Genomic DNA, 16,051 nt, shown 5'->3' with positions numbered 1-16,051 from the left:
TGCTGGTGCATGTGATGGTTAGTTTGCATTTCTTTCAATCTTGAAACAGCAGACATGGAAAAAGACGCCGCACTTGTGAACAAATGTCACGTCTTGCGTCTGGAGTAAACCTGCTCTTGTTCACGATGCTTTCTTCATGGCCTAGGCGATTGTGAAAGATGACGTGCCTACACCTGTTTGCTTCAGTACTGCTTTTCCGTTGATCGTGTTTACATACAGTTTCAGCCTCGTCAATGGTCTGTATTATAAGCGTTTCGCTGTGACTGGCTGTGACTGTTCCTTCGATTTTGGTCACCATTGACTGCAGCGTGCAGATGTTTTTATTTACAAAATTATTCGCTAACAAGTGAATCTCTACTGTGCACAAAAGCTTTTAAACTGTCACCTTGCCCAGGCCATGTTGTCATGCTCAAGCAACTGATCGTCTTCATCACAGAGTTTCTAAATATTACCTAAAGGGAAAGCTGGCGCCACCGTTTCTGCGAGTTTCTTAAAGAAGTATAGATACCTAATTTTGGTGGCATGTTTTCTTCATTGTAGTGATGCATAAGACTACTCCGTTTCATACATCAGGTGCAACGCTGTGAAAGGTACGGAAGTAGTCCGCACGGAAAAATAAAGGGAGGCATATTACTCAGCGTTTCTTGTGTGGTGTAGTGTTCTAAGGCACGAGAAAGCGACAATGTGTCGTCAGCGATAAGAGTGCATTTAATCAAGCTCATGACAAATGTAACATGTAGTAAGTCTGGAGGCAAAGTATTTAATATTTTCTTCTCACCACAAGGAACGCACTACTTTTTGGCCACAGATGCAGGCAGCACAAACAACAGGAATAGCTTTGACACCATTGCACTTTATGTATAAAACTGCATATATGGATAATCACGTGATATTTGCTTGCAACTCTTAACAAATTTACAATTGAATATTTCTGTCATGCAATTTCGGTTTTGGTTTCAACAGCTCAGTGATGTCAAAGTTCCGGATAGGCCACGTGATGCGTGCGAAGACAGCAATAAAATCGCTGCTCCTTCATTCATTATTTCGGTTCTTGAGGCTGCTGGCTTAGCATTGCAGTGAATTAATGCAACGAAGCAGTGATTATATCTGTTTTCACATGCCCCACGTGACCTATATGCAACTTTGACGTCGGAGCCAGCATTCTGACAGAGAAATTCGAATATAAATTATTTTGCATACATAAGTGGATACCACATGGTTATCAGTGTATACTTAATTAGTTGTCTATACTCCTTAAAAGAGCTATTCAACTATGGGGATTGCTGAGGCGACGAGGTTTCTCAGCCTCGCTACTGTTAGCCATAAAACATAACTACGACTGCAAAAATAAATTTTAAAAATATATAGCAAGGAAACTTCATATTACAGTCAAAGTGACCCATAATAAAAACTTTATATGGCAATAAAGGAACAGAAAAGCAAATAGTTGTAAATGAGCACTGAGTTTAGAGAGGGCTTTTTATCTTAGCAAATATAGTTAAACAATTTTTGCTGTTAGTAGATGCACTTTCCCGAAGGGTGATTGAGGCTAGTGGGTCATTCACATATGAGATTCCATTGCACAAAATGAAGGGACAAGACACAAGTACAAGCCACAAGTACAAGGGCACTTGTGTCTTGTCCCTTCATTTTGCACTATGGAACCTCATGTATACATATCAGAGAAAATGTTCATTGAAAAAAATTTAACACTTCAGTTTTCATTTTTGGCATTGAGCCGCCGCGGTGGCTCAGTGGTTGTAGCGCTCGGCTGCTGATCCAAAAGACGTGGGTTTGATCCCAGCCACTGTAGTCGTATTTCGATGGAGGCGAAATTCTGTAGGTCCGTGCACTGTGCGATGTCAGTGCACGTTAAAGAACCCCAGGTGGTCAGAAATTTCTAGAGACGTTCACTATGTTGTCCTTCATAGCCTGAGTCGCTTGGGGACGTTAACTCCCATAAAACCATTTTTGGCATTGTGAAATATCGAAACGTTTCATTGCTGTAGTCTGCTATTCTGGATTTGCACACTATGCTCGCGCATAGGCTGTGGTTCACGCTATGAAAAACATGCCTGACTTTTCACCTTTCTATGAGAAACTTGTTTGCACATGCAAAGTGCTGGCTGTCACCATGTCCTGGCACTGTCTTGTGGTTCTTGCAAAAAAAATAGCATGAATTAGGAAACGGAAACCTGTCTACTGCAAGTAAGGTCCGTATTCTGAGTTTGTGTCATCATCAAAAGCATCACAATCTGCTGCAGCGGCCAAACCTGATTGCTCGAAACACCGGAAGTAGATGTCGGTTTGGTCGCGACTGTGAGCAGCAGCAGGATGTCACTGCACTGCGGTTTCTGCAGCGAAACGTCCAGAAAGCTGCCATCTTCGTCAATGTGAGGTCATCAACGCTGAGGTTACGAAGATGCTTGCTAAAAACATTATCAAACCCTCCTACAGCCCCTGGGCCTCGCCAGTCGTTCTTGTGAGGAAAAAGGGTGGCTCATGGCATTTTTGTTTTGACTATCGCCACCTGGGTACCTTGTACCTGGGTCTCCCACGCATTGACAACGCCCTTGATTGCCTCTACGGTGCCAAATTCTTCTCCTCCATAGATCTACGCTCTGGCTATTGGCAGATAGCAGTGGATGACCAGGACCGTAAGAATACTGCATTTATGACACCTGATGGGCTGTATCAGTTCAGAGTTATGCCTTTTGGCTTATGCAATGCACCGGCCACCTACGAACGTACGATGGACGCCCTTCTGCACAGATTCAAATTGTCCACGTGCCTCTGCTATCTCGACGATGTCATAGTCTTCCCCCCATGCAGCTTCTCCTCTCACCTCGATGACCTTTCCAAGATTCTTTACCTTTTCCGTCATGCCGGCTTACAGCTCAACTCCTCCAAATGCCGTTTTGTGCGTCGTCAGATCACAATCTTGGGCCACGTCGTCGATGCCACGAATGTTCACCCTGATCCAGCTAAAATCTGAGCCGTGAAAGAGTTCCCGGTGCCGCGTTCCTGCAACGATGTGCGGAGCTTCCTGGCACTGTGCTCCTACTTCCGTCGATTCGTGCCAGGCTTTGCTCTCATTGCCCGCCCTCTCGGTGATCTGCTCGAAAAGGACATGACTTTCACCTGGGGACCCCTACAAGAAAACGTCTTTGCCACTATAATCTCGAAGCTCACCACGTCGCCAGTCTTGATACACTTCGATGTGGTCATTCCCACTGAAGTCCGCACTGATGCCAGCGGTCATGGAATCTGCGCTGTCCTTTCTCGGCGGCAATCTGGTTCTGACCGTGTCATTGCCTGCGCCAGCTGCCTCACGGAATGAGAAGCTATCACAGAATGAGAGTGCTTGGCCCTCGTATGGGTCATTAGAAAATTTTGCCCGTATTTATAGAGCTGCCCTTTTATGGTTGTCACAGACCACCATGCTCTTTGCTGGCTCACCTCTCTGAAAGATCCTACTGGCCGGCTAGGTTGCTGGGCTTTGCGCCTACAAGACTATGACTACGCAGTGGTCTGTAAGTCCAGTCGGCCACACACAGATGCTGATTGCCTCTCCCGATATCCCGTTGACCCTTCTGACCATCTTGCACTGCCTGCGCTGCCGACCTGTTCTCGCACTCTGCTATTGCTCACGTTGGCGATGAGCAACAACGGGATACTGAGCTGCACTCTATTATTGACCACCTCAACTCCTCCCCATCTGTCCCTGCTGTGCGCCGGTTTGTGCTGCATTATGACACACTATACCGCAGAGAAGCCTGAACCCCGCCAAGCCCCGTCCTCCACGAGCTTCATGACCTCCACTTTGCTGAACATCAGGGTGTCTCGCGTACTTATGCCCGCATGCGTCATCGCTTCTTTTGTCCCCACCTCTACCAGTCTGTATGCCGCTATGTTCGTGCCTGCGACCAGTGCAGGTGCTGGAAACGCCCTGCCACTCTCTCAGCGGGCATGTTCCAACCTGTGGATGTGCTCCCCAAACCTTTACATCGTGTTGGCTTGGTTCTTTTGGGCCTGTTTCCTGAGTCCACCTCCGGAAACAAATGGGTTGCAGTTGCTATGGATTATGCCACTGACTACGCTATCATGCGGGCCCTCCCTACCAGTACTTCTACTGATGTTGCAGACTTTCTTCTGTACGATCTCATCCTTCATAATGGTGCACCCCACCAACTTCTCACCAACCGCGGCCATTGCTGTCTGTCTAAAGTTGTCGACTATGTTCCCCATTCCTGCTTGACTAAACATAAGCTGGCCACCGCCTATCATCCCCAAACCAACGGCCTCATAGAGCGCCTCAGCTGCACTCTCATGGATATGCTCGCAATGCATGTTTTCCCGGACCATCAGGACTGGGCTTCCTTCCGTACGTGACTTTCGCTTATAACTCTTCCCGTCATGGCACTGCCGGTTACTCACCATTCTATCTTTTGTACTGCTTCAAGCCCCCCATTACCTCTGGACACGCTGCTTCCGACATCTACTTCACAGCCTTCTGAATACGCACACGACGCAATTGCCCGGGCAGACCACGCCCGCCAACTGGAGCGATCCCGACTACTAGCATCGCAGGCCTCACAGCAGGACTACTACAACTGCCGCCATCTCATGGTCACTTTCTCCTCTGGCGCCCTCGTCTTGCTTTGGTCGCCATCTCGCCGCGTCGGGCTTTGTAAAAGACTTCTGTCCCGGTATGTTGGCCCAAACCGTGTGCTCTGCCAGGTAACCGCTGTCACCTACGCGATCGCCCGGGCCTTCCCGGAGACCATCTCCCGTGCAGCTCAGCATGACATTGTCCACGTCTCTTGCCTCAAGCCCTACCTGTCGCCATCCCCGGCCGTGTCCTGATGTACACAGAGACGGTGTTTTTGCGACCGGGAGCCGCGCAACGGATATTGTGAGTGGAGAGGTTAACGGAGTGTCTCGGTGGTGCACATGTTCTGGGCTTGGGTGCTCTGTGCGGGCCCTGTGCCGTCAGCCTTTGCGCTGTGCCCGGGTCGTTCTTGTGTTCTCGCCTTGGGCCACATAACAATAATGCTGCCATACATGTTTTATGTTTTTTTTTCAGACCTGTTTTTTTCCGCAGTTGTCAGTTCAGTTTTTTGCCCTTCTTCTTCCTTTTTTGTTTTGTTTTTGCCTGCTTCCATTTTGATATGTATTTTGCAGCCTTCCCAATAAAATTTCATTGTGAGAAAGCGCTTGTATGTGTCCCCTTTTCATTTGCCCTTGTCTGTTTTGCACTATTTTTCTTCCAACATGCAGCCAGACACTGTGTTCAGTTCAGTTCCAGCCTTCGCATGCTACGGATCTGAAATGAACTGCCTGCATAGCTGGATAACTACGCCACTGAAAGCACGAAAAACATCATTGAAAACGAAACTGAACCAAAAAAATCTGATCTTTAGAAGTGTCTACAAGCTACCAGATGTTAGTCCAAAGCCATGTCTTCTCGGCATACCTAGGATGACCTCCTTGGATGCCAGCAAGGCTGCCAGCTTGCCCTCTTGTTAATATTTAGAAACTTGGTCTTCATCATATACACGTGCGCACGGGGGGAGGGGGGGGGGCAGGGCAGGGCAGGGCCCCCCTCCTCCCCTAATGTTCTAAAGGGAGCGTCAACTTTGGCCTATACCTTTACTCGGTTAGACCTGTCTCGCCATTGTTTAAAATGCAGGACCATGGACATGCAGGTTTTCTGACAGTACTGCTAAAAACTATGTGCTGTCTAATAATATTTTGTATATGATGGAATTTCATTGCATTGAAATAAATCTTTTATAACCATTCGTTATCTTTGTGATGCGTTTTGACCATAGGGGCCTCAGTGGAAGGGGCTTGGGGAGGGGGGGGGGGGGTGAAGAGGTGCTGCAGTGAAACTTTGATTGTGTTGATAGGTAATGCAAATGCAATGTAACAAAATATCTTGTGGCTAAAATTGAAAACTGCCATCATTTTCAGAAATGCCTGGTCAGTTGTATTTACATTTGTCATTGGCCTTGCAGTGACAAGGCAATGCCTGAATGTATGCAGTGTTCTGAAGCCAGGATTGCAAATAGCAAAGGGGAGGCGGTTACTGGGATTTCTATAGCGATGTGCGCATTGATTAAGAGCCCTATCAGGAGGTATAAATGAAAGAAGAAAAGGCCATGGGGTAAAAGGTATTGCACATTTATTGACAGCTTGCACTTCTGTGAGGAGTGGCAGCTAGCTACCAAGCATCAGCTTCATCTGTCTGAACGCTGTGAACATTTTCTTCTGTACATGCCCAACGACTCATCCTTGGAATGTCAGCACTTGTGGTGGTGCTAGTGCCTTTTTGTGTGATGAACTGCAGCATGATGTGTTGTCGAGGGTCATTTGTCCAAATGTTTGTCAGGTAGATGACCCTGGCAAGTGTGTGCCGAGTCAGGTGCCGGGCAGGTCCCCAAAACATTGCTTAGTATCACCTTACAGGAGAAATGGGGCTCCTCTGCAATGCTTTGTTCTCTAATGGCATCAAACCATAAAGGGCCTCAATTGTACTTTGAAAACAGTGATACGCAGTTGTGGCACAGTGACTATGGCATTCATTTGTTAGATTGAAGGTTATGGTTCCTATCCTGGCCATGATGGCACCATTTCAATGGAGGCAAAGTGCAGAAATTATGTGTACTGACATTTTGGTGCTTGTTATGGAATCCCAAGAGGAGGCCTTCATTATGCTGTGCCTCATGGCTGATGGTGTTGCTTTGGCATGTCGAAATACATCAATAAAAGGTTATTACATTCTATCTGTTTGCGAGAGAGATTTCGCCAACAAATTCCCTTTTCTACTGTTGAAATGCACTTCTTCAGTAGCCGACGAGTAAAAAGAAATGCTGCATCTTAGTGTGATAACATTGGAAGGTCTTGGAGCCTCCCTCGGCGGTAGCAGCATCATAAATCCTCCACCTGCCAACCGTGTCAAGTAGTGTTTAGAGGGATTTCTCTCTCTCCACCTGCCAGTTGCCCCCCCTTCTTACCTGCCTCCTATCCCCTGTTCACTCGCAGGGGAGACGAGGAACTGAGCAGACAACTATGCGGACAACAGAAGTCCTATGAGCAAAATATACATCATCCTGAAAAACTGTCTGTGCAAAAATGTGGCTTGCGGGAGCTGTTCTTTGTCACATTGCTTGGAAAGAGTGACCTGGGTCTCGCAAGCCCCATTGGTGGCTGTGCTTGAAACAGTCGCTGGCCAATGCAGTGGCGCATCGCTTAACCAATGCGCTGGCAGTGATGTGAGGACTTGGCACGACCTGGCAATGTTACATATTTTCTGTAGTTGGAATTCACTTCACTTCACTTTATTACCTTAAAGGCCCCCGGGATTGGGGGTGTTACATAAGGGGCGGGTTACATGTATAAAACATTTAATAAACAAAGAAAACACGTAAGGTACATAAATTATACGCTGTTAAATATGTGTTTTAAACAATTCACAAATGTTGTTGGACAGGTGATTGCGGCGATGTCGTGTGGAAGGCCGTTCCAGTCCGTGGCTGAACGTGGAAAGAATGACGATGCAAATGTAGTAGTGCGCGTACGAGGCCGGGCAACTTGAAGGGGATGACCAATGCGGGGGGAAATGCATGCCGGCGGATTGATGTAGGGCGGAGAACGAAGTGAGCTGTAATAAAGTTTATGAAACAAGCACATACTAGTGTTACCACGTCTACAAGCTAGAGATGTTAAGCCTGCCTCTGCTTTTAATGACGATATACTAAGATATACTAACATTATATATGGTGGTACACATTATATGAATAGCACGAGCATATGAACCTTGTGGCTCGACTTCGTACTGATTCTAGGGAATTTGTTCGATAATTTTGGTTTGGGCTCCAAATAGCAGAGGTGTATTCGAATTTAGAACGGACAAGTGATTTGTAGACAAGTAATTTTACGTTTTGTGGCGCATGGCGTAGATGTCGTTTTAAGAATTCAAGGCTCCTGTTAGCGGATATGACTTTTGTTACATGCGCGTTCCAGGTTAGACCATTGGACATTGTTACGCCGAGGTATTTATAAGTCTGAGTTAATTCTACCGTGACGGAATCAGAAATAGAATCGATTGATGCGGGGAATAACAATACTATCACACTTTCTCCAAATCAATCCAATTGATCGCCACAAATTGTTTTCCATGCTCTTCAGTTTCTTCCTAGCTATCCTTCTCACATGCTGCATTTTTTTTTCCATTTTCTTGTTCATTTCAACAGGCACTGGCCAGTCTTATATATCTTCGTGCAGCCTGTTGAAACACTAGCTTCTGATACCTTTGACAATTTTCCTCCCAGTGCTTTTTAATGTGCTAGCGGTAAGGGCCTCATGTCGCACAAAATTCCAGTGTCGTCATCGGCATCATTATCCCTGAGCGAAAAATCCACGAAAGATCCCCAGAGGAGCATCCTAGGGGACATGTGGGACACTTTGGTTTTGTTTGGTTTGTGGCATCGTCATAACCTGCCCACCGGATTGTGAAGTGCCCACCATGGCAGGTGGCAGTTAAATTAATGACTGGTCGCGAAAGGTTGCTCAAAAAGATCAGTTCGGGTCTCTCGGTTCCCACTGGGGCAGCACCTGCCATTCCAGGGAAGTGGCACATCACCTTACTGCTACAGCACTGCACGACGAGGGGTATGAGGACCCTCAGCAATGTATGAATTTAAAGTAAAGAATGACCAGTTCTGAATATATGGACATTAACCCATTAACGCTATAGCGTCATACCCTTCAGCTCAAGTGTCTCCTCCAGTTTTCGGTCAACTTTTATGTTGTTTGATATTTCTGAGATTCATCTCTGTTTCATACAACCTGCACCTCTTTCAGCACAATTATCGACTCGGCCTCCCTTGCGGTAAATTTGAAATTGAGAATGCACGAGCTGTGTGTTCTCTCCATGGCGATGTTTTCCTTTGCACTACTCCTCACATGCCCGCCTCCCTGTTACCCACCTGTCACATGGTCAAATTGCATCAGGTTGTGCCTCGCACGAGAAAATGGGGAAAAAAAAGTCTGGCATACAGTGAAGACTGCAGCTTTTGCTGCTTGAAACATTCTCGAGACGGCACCCTTTGGTGATGAAAACATTTTGAGACTTCATTAGAAAATGTTTTCGAGCATCGTAAATGAGTAAAAGCGATTCTTGACTTTCTTTTTTCTAATGCTGGGCTGTATAAGTATGCATTGGAATGCAGTTTCAGTAATTAAAGGGGCTCCATAAACGAAATCACTGTTAATTTTCTTCCAGACACAGCAGCATATGGTACATAGACCAGAAACGCTTTTTATGCATGTTGAACATGGTCGTTCATAATTCCTGTGGCAATAGATTTCGCCCATATTTTAACACCCTTTATGCAATTGGGAGTTGCATCCATCATTAAAGCAGCTTTCCATTTAGCTTTGGTTGCTTATGTTAGCTTGGCTAATGGCATGGGCCGCTGATTAGCCCTATTTTCTTAGTCAACATGGAAAAGATGACGTGCAGGATATATGGAATGCGGTTCTTCACACAGCTGTGATAGAATTGCTAAGTGTCACCTCCATACCTTCTTTGACAAATTGAAAGTTGCAGAGCGCAGCTAAGAGGTATAAGAGTCCTGTCTCATACAGTTTAGTCATGTCTTGTTGAAATCAACACTTTGGTTCTCAACCAAAATTTTCAATAAAGCAAGTTGGCTGTAATAATTATTGATGATGAATAACGTGGGTTCAGAAAAATTCTTGTATATTAAATATGCTTCTGTGCCTAGCTGTGTGTAGTGCAGTCGATATTAGGCAAATTTTTGGTGATTTTTCAAGTACATGTTGCATCTTGTACAGCCTTCCAAAAATGCGACAAGGTATGAAGAGACTCCTGGGCCACAGTATGCATAGTACTGCGCTTTGCACTGACCTAACTCTTCACCATGAAACTGTGCTCATTGTATTGTCTTCTGATTCTGTATTTGCTGCCGTATTCAGAATAGTGCCATCACTGAGCCGCTCATCCAGCTCGGGTTCTTTACCGGCATTGAGCGAGGCTTCCTTGTTCGGCAGCATCATCTTATTGAAGGCATTCTCAAAGCATTGCACGGGGCATATCATTGATGTGCATCCGTCTGCTGCATTTTGCTTGTGATCGTCTGCAATGACATGATTTCTTCTCTGTTGAGTGGTAACGGTGCTTAACCAATGAAAATTGCTTTCTTGTTTTCCCTAGTCCTCCAACCCTTAGCCAATGTAGGGCCAGCATGACAGAAACATAGACAAAAACACAGGAGTGGTCGGTATGGGTGCTAACTTTCACATATTTTGGAAGTCACCAGAGGGTACATATATGATATGAGCCAAGAAGTGACACACAATTGGCTAAGGAGCAGTAGCATTGTATCCAATGTACAGTCAAGTGGAAATGATACAGAAACAGGTGCCAGGGAAAGATCAAAAACAAAAGAAATGCAAAAGAACAAAATTGACAAATATAGGCACTTGCATTGTCAAAACTTTGTTCAAACATAGATTCTGATTTGCAACTTTTGCTGTAACCAGCTATGTTTCCTGGTAAGTGTATCTTTTGCCATTTATGTGTTCATGGAACCATGTGAAACCATGCATATTTCTGTATCACCTTATTAGGGCTGATCCCAATTCTTCGAAGTGTGCTAGTGCTCTTACATGGTGGTTGACTCTGCAGTGCCAGCTTTGAGCGGTTTCCAAATACTACATTATTGATACAAGTGCCTGCCTGTCGAGGCTCAAATCGCGTTTAGTGATGGCTTCTCTTTAATGCTCCAAGAGCTAAAGTCTGGCTCCATCAAAGGGGGTTCTCTAGTGGTGCAATGACAGGCGGAGGGAAAGTGACTAGCAGCCTGTTTTACATATCGTTTTATACGAAGGGGAGAAATCATTTTTAAACGTCGTTTGCTCAATTTAACACAGACTAGAAACAAATGATCTTCTCACTCTGCCAGTGTGCTCGTTGTTATGCATTGTTTCTGTCTAGCCTTGGAGCTACGTGACCACCTCTGCATTGCCTCGTGGTGTGAGGGCATAGGTTTCCATTTTTCTTCCAGCCTTTGTGTAGTGCTGCCAACTTTTTATTTTTCTCCTTCTCTGGTTTTAGAAAACATATCAGTGATTCTTAATAAAAATCACAATGAAATTTCTGAAACTATAGCAAATAAATGTTCCGACCATCACTCACAAGAATAAGAAATAATTGCCTGCTTCAGATTCATGCAGTTCCCACATTCTAGTAAGGGGGTGGGGGGTGGGGTGTTGGGTCTCAGGTCCTTTCCTTTGTCAACACTAGTTATTTTAAGCCCCTGGTTTTAAGCCCTGCCAAGGACACTTAGGCCAAGACAAACCATTGCTATTGTGTTTGTGCTTCAGGTGAGGTGAAAGATCCAATTTTTCCTATAATTTTACCCCAGGGAAACCAAACACCAGTACAGCGGTAAGCTTGTACACGTTGGAAACCGGTGGGTGCCCGAAGGCACTAGAGATAAAGCCTTGGACCTGCCACATATCAGGCGGATGCTCGCAGTGCTATGCTAGGCAGCTGCTGTGGTGACCAAGTTTCAGTTGAACCAATTCCTATACTGTTCGGATTGAGTGATGTGGTTGCTGCTGCTGTTTATTGTTAAGTAGCTGAGAAGCGTGCATTTTTTATTTGTTGCATGCTCTTTTCGGGAAGATTATCCTGTTCGCAAGTGGCTGTGTTCTTTTATTTTTGAGTAGCTTCATTTCTTGAGTGTTATAAAAATGATGCGTGCCAGACAGTTAGTTGCCGAAACCTTTGGGCGCAACTTGCTACCCATGAATTTTACATAAGGAGGTGCTGGCAGCCAGGAAATGTGTGAACAGGGGTAGCCAGTGTGCCTGCGGTTCATGGGGTAATGAAGTAATATCTGTACACTGATAAGCAGTATGATGTGCATTCCACTGAGTAAGAATGTCGTTCGGTTCAATGTATATTGGATGCTTCTGCCCAACAGTTCTATCAGTACTTGTTCTGTAATATAGTATCTGGTCACCACAGTCAAGGTTTGTTCACATTGCTCTCCATAATGAAGCAACGAACATCCATGGGTCTTAAAGGACTCTCTGCATTTCATTCTGTCCATTGTCCAAACAGGAGATCTCCATCTTAACAGAACACATTGAGAAAGTTTAGTCAGTAGAAAAGCTGTGTATACTTTGGGTCGTTCGTATTAACTGTGCCCAACTGAGCTCTACAGCATAAAGCCATATCTGAAATGTCTTTACTGCCTCCTGTAACTTGTACAGTCTTTCTGACAGCATACTGTGTTGAACAATTACTTTTGTGGTGTTTTGTGATTCTACAGAGACAGTCCACAAGAAGTTCAACTTTCATTTCTATGAAGTTTCTGGTCAGCTTTACTGATATGCACACAGTGTTTCACCGCTGATCGAGATGTGTGTCGGAAAGATGAAAAATAAAAGGGCATTGTACTGCATTACAGCAGTTTTTCAGTGGCGACAAGTAGGCATTGCCATGAATACCACTTACATGACCAATTGGGAAGCCGAGAGCAACTGGTATCTCTCTTGCTATAGCAATGCCTGAGCATGCACAAAGCAGTGCAGGGCAGCAGATACCATGGAAATCCTCTTCGAGCTTGCTGCAGGTGCCATTAACATGACTGATGGCTAAAAAATCTTGGTGCTCTTCGTGAAAAACCACGACACTTTCTGGAATGCAGCTTGGATGGCAGGGCCTGTTTAATCATTCCTCTATGCTCTGACTACAGTCAAATGAAAACTGGCTTCTGCATCTTTTGCAGACTATATACTGCTGCTGGGGGAAGTGTATGTAAATATTGTGCTGCATTTCACTAGCAACAGTAAAAACATTGCAACATTCAGAAACAACTGCTGCATTACTGAACTGCTTTTTAAGCTCTAAGCTCATGTTTAAATGGCTGCAGACATGTTTGAGTCCACTTGGAAACAAAATCCCACTAGCTTAGACAACTGGATTACTTGGTGGTACACATCTTCAAGAAGCAGCACAATACACTGTACCAAGGACGAAGGTGACTACAGAAAGGCAATGACTCTCAGTTCAAACTTCAAATACCCACCCCCACACAAATCCCTCACCAAAGCAGAGCAGGTTTCCTGGTGGCAACTTCAGATGGGGACATTACGAAATCCTTATATCTATTCCTTGATGTATCCTGCGGAATAAAATTCCCGCTGCACACTCTGCAATGATTCTAAAGCAAATTCTCAATCACATCCTATTCGAGTGCCCAAAGGACCCACCACCCTTGAGCTTCCAAATCTGAAATCAAAGTCAGTTCCAAAGTCAGTTGGAGACTCCATTGCTCAGCCCTCACATGAAGATAAAACTCTGGATAGTGGGCTGGGCCCTGAGGTCGCCAAGAAGCATGGTCTTCAAGCCACTTAGCGCAGTTCACGAGGGCCCATGTCTAAGCCTCATCCCTTACCCTCTTTGTCATATGACAAATAAAATTTGTTCCTCGTCCTGCATGCAAACGAAAAGTTCAGCCTAGTGTACATGCATATTTCACTTTTTAGTATGAGTGTAAGGAAAGTTGCTATGAACATTTGTGCGATCCCTGACAGCCAGTCCACTGCAATTAATAAATCTAAAAATCAAAGCTGAGTGGCTGGAGGCACTGTAATTGCATCTCTGGACAGTGCACATGAACTCTCCCACAGCTGGAAGTTGTAAACACATTGGATAGCTTTCATGTTATTTGCACAGGTTAAGAGCATTGCACATATTGCAGTTTATTTACACCAAGATTTAGCCTACTATGTGTGGTAAATTATTTATTTTAGGACACAGAAAAAGATAGAAAGATCACGCCAGTTTACATATGGTTGCATATATTTACAAAAAAAAATCTCAGGCTCCTCACGCTCGCATGCGGCAAAGGAGTGCAGTAACTGTAGTGCTGTCCTCCGCGCAATAACATCTATGCCAGGGCCACGTGGGTAATATGAAGCAGTGCTAAAGGACAAGGACTGGAGGAAATTGCCTACATGCCAAGCGCCCACATGGTCCACGCCCACCTGGATTACCTGATGACTGCAACAACTTCATCTAGGGTGCACACTGCCCCACCAACATTAATACCTTTCTTACTGTTGAGCACGTGAGTGGAAGTATTTTGTTTTTACTAAATCAGTGGCCTTTCATCTTGGAGGAAGTCACGTGCAGCACAGTTATTACTGTACAAGAAAAATGCTAGAAATTACTCAAGGAGATATGAATTGCAGTTAATCCATGCAAGGATGTAGTCCTTCCAAGTGAAGTACTGCTGTAAGGAGTTGTAATGATAATTCAGCAACTATCTAGTGAGAGTAATCTGTGTGATGCGCTGGCACCTAAACAAAGCAGCATAAAAATAAACAAGTCGTTTTTTACTTTACCGTCCACTTTTATGTGCACTGCAGTCGGCAATATTGTCAATAAGCTTGGTTGTACGTATGCATTAATAAGTTCTGCCCTAATAAGTTGTGGTAAAACTGACGAGGGAGTGGGACAAGTAGTGAAGAACACACATATTCCTGTTGACTGGTGAGCTACAGAAGGAATTATTTGAATCTCGAGTGCAGGACAACTTTGCTCGTGCGGGCGCCGCGATATTCCCTTCGCACAAGGTGACGGCAAACAAAAACGCGTAATCAGATCAATGCGGGTTGCGCTAGTGACATCCGCCTGCAGTGTCACCAGTACAACAGTCATGGGCAAGACAGTAAGGCAATCGCAGGCCTGAAGGATAAACATCTTTTCGTCAAGCAGCATGCCAACATCTCGCTGACCACTACTAAAGAGTGAAGAGCTCACGCAGGTGAATAGAGCACGCAAACCGAGACTTGCATGACGCACAGCATTCCGCGACGACTGGTTGAGGAACAGCAACTAGGAACAAGCACGACGGAGCACAGCCATGAGGTCACTAAATTCGTCTATTGACCACGCTGAAGCAGAACGGCACTTCATAATTTTTATGCCCTGAGGCAATAAACATCGCTTTAATAAAAGAAAAGCAGAGCGGCATCGAAGCGCGTGGCGCAACGCTCGTGCGCGCCTATGCCACCTCTTTACACCCACTGCTGGTGCTTGCTTTCACGGCTCGTTTCACCGAACTGCTGGGCGCGATTTTGTCTACTTAGTTGTCATAACAATCAAACATTTTTGTTGGCATAAAATATATATCTCGCTTAGTATTTTTTGCATTGATTCTATTTAGTTTGTGAACTGTTTATTGCAGTTCAGAACATTTCTGAGCGCGCAAAACAAAAATACACCGGAAATCCGTCACAAGCCGTCGCGGCCAATCGGCGGCCGTCAGGCTGTGCCGGCTGCATTTGGCGAAGGCGCACCCGGGAAAGTGTGGTGCAACGCCCGCAGACTCCGTGGCGTGCCGTAGGACGTGACCGCTATTTGCCCGCTCGCGTGCGCCGAACAGCCGCGGTGCCCGGACGCGGCGCCAGTTAGCCATGCTCGCTGCCCTGACACTCGCGTGACTGAAAAAATCACGCCGCCGCCACCAGCAAGCGTGTTTTCTCTGCGCCTCTGTCATCATCGCCATCGACTGGCTCCTTTACGCGTGCGATTTGGCGGATCCGGGCAGTTGTGCGTTTGTCTTCTCACTTCTGTCAGTTCTGCCGCGGCTGTTGGGGCTGTTTAATAAAACTCGCTGACGCGTTGTAGCGTGTAGTGCATGTTTGCATTTGACAGTCGCGCTGACCTCCATAATACTAGCTTGCGTCACTGTCAGCTGTGGGATGGCTTTTCTTTTTCTTTGCTTTGCGCAGCTTATAAACCTGTCTCCCAGTATACGTCGGCGATATGATTTGCCTTCAGTAACTTGCGCGGAGCTGTTCGTACTGCTTCGGAGGAGTCAAAATTGTTTTGCGTTGCCTGGGCAGTCCTTTACCCGTAGATCGCTTTCGTGGTGACTGTCAGTTCGCGTGAATGCTTTTCATTGTTCGCTGTTACCGCGCCTTGTACGCGTAAATTCCT

General features: G+C 45.6%; 2 protein-coding genes across 3 annotated transcripts in view; both read left to right on the top strand.

The window, feature by feature from the left end:
• LOC144132741 (uncharacterized) overlaps positions 1–16,051 on the top strand; it is a 646,537-nt gene that overhangs the window by 448,620 nt on the left and 181,866 nt on the right. The window lies entirely within an intron of this gene.
• LOC144132745 (uncharacterized) overlaps positions 1–16,051 on the top strand; it is a 170,009-nt gene that overhangs the window by 131,869 nt on the left and 22,089 nt on the right. The window lies entirely within an intron of this gene.

Source organism: Amblyomma americanum, chromosome 5 (assembly GCF_052857255.1).
Source record: "Amblyomma americanum isolate KBUSLIRL-KWMA chromosome 5, ASM5285725v1, whole genome shotgun sequence".
Lineage (NCBI taxonomy): Eukaryota > Metazoa > Arthropoda > Arachnida > Ixodida > Ixodidae > Amblyomma > Amblyomma americanum.
This window is presented reverse-complemented; position numbering and strand designations above follow the sequence as displayed.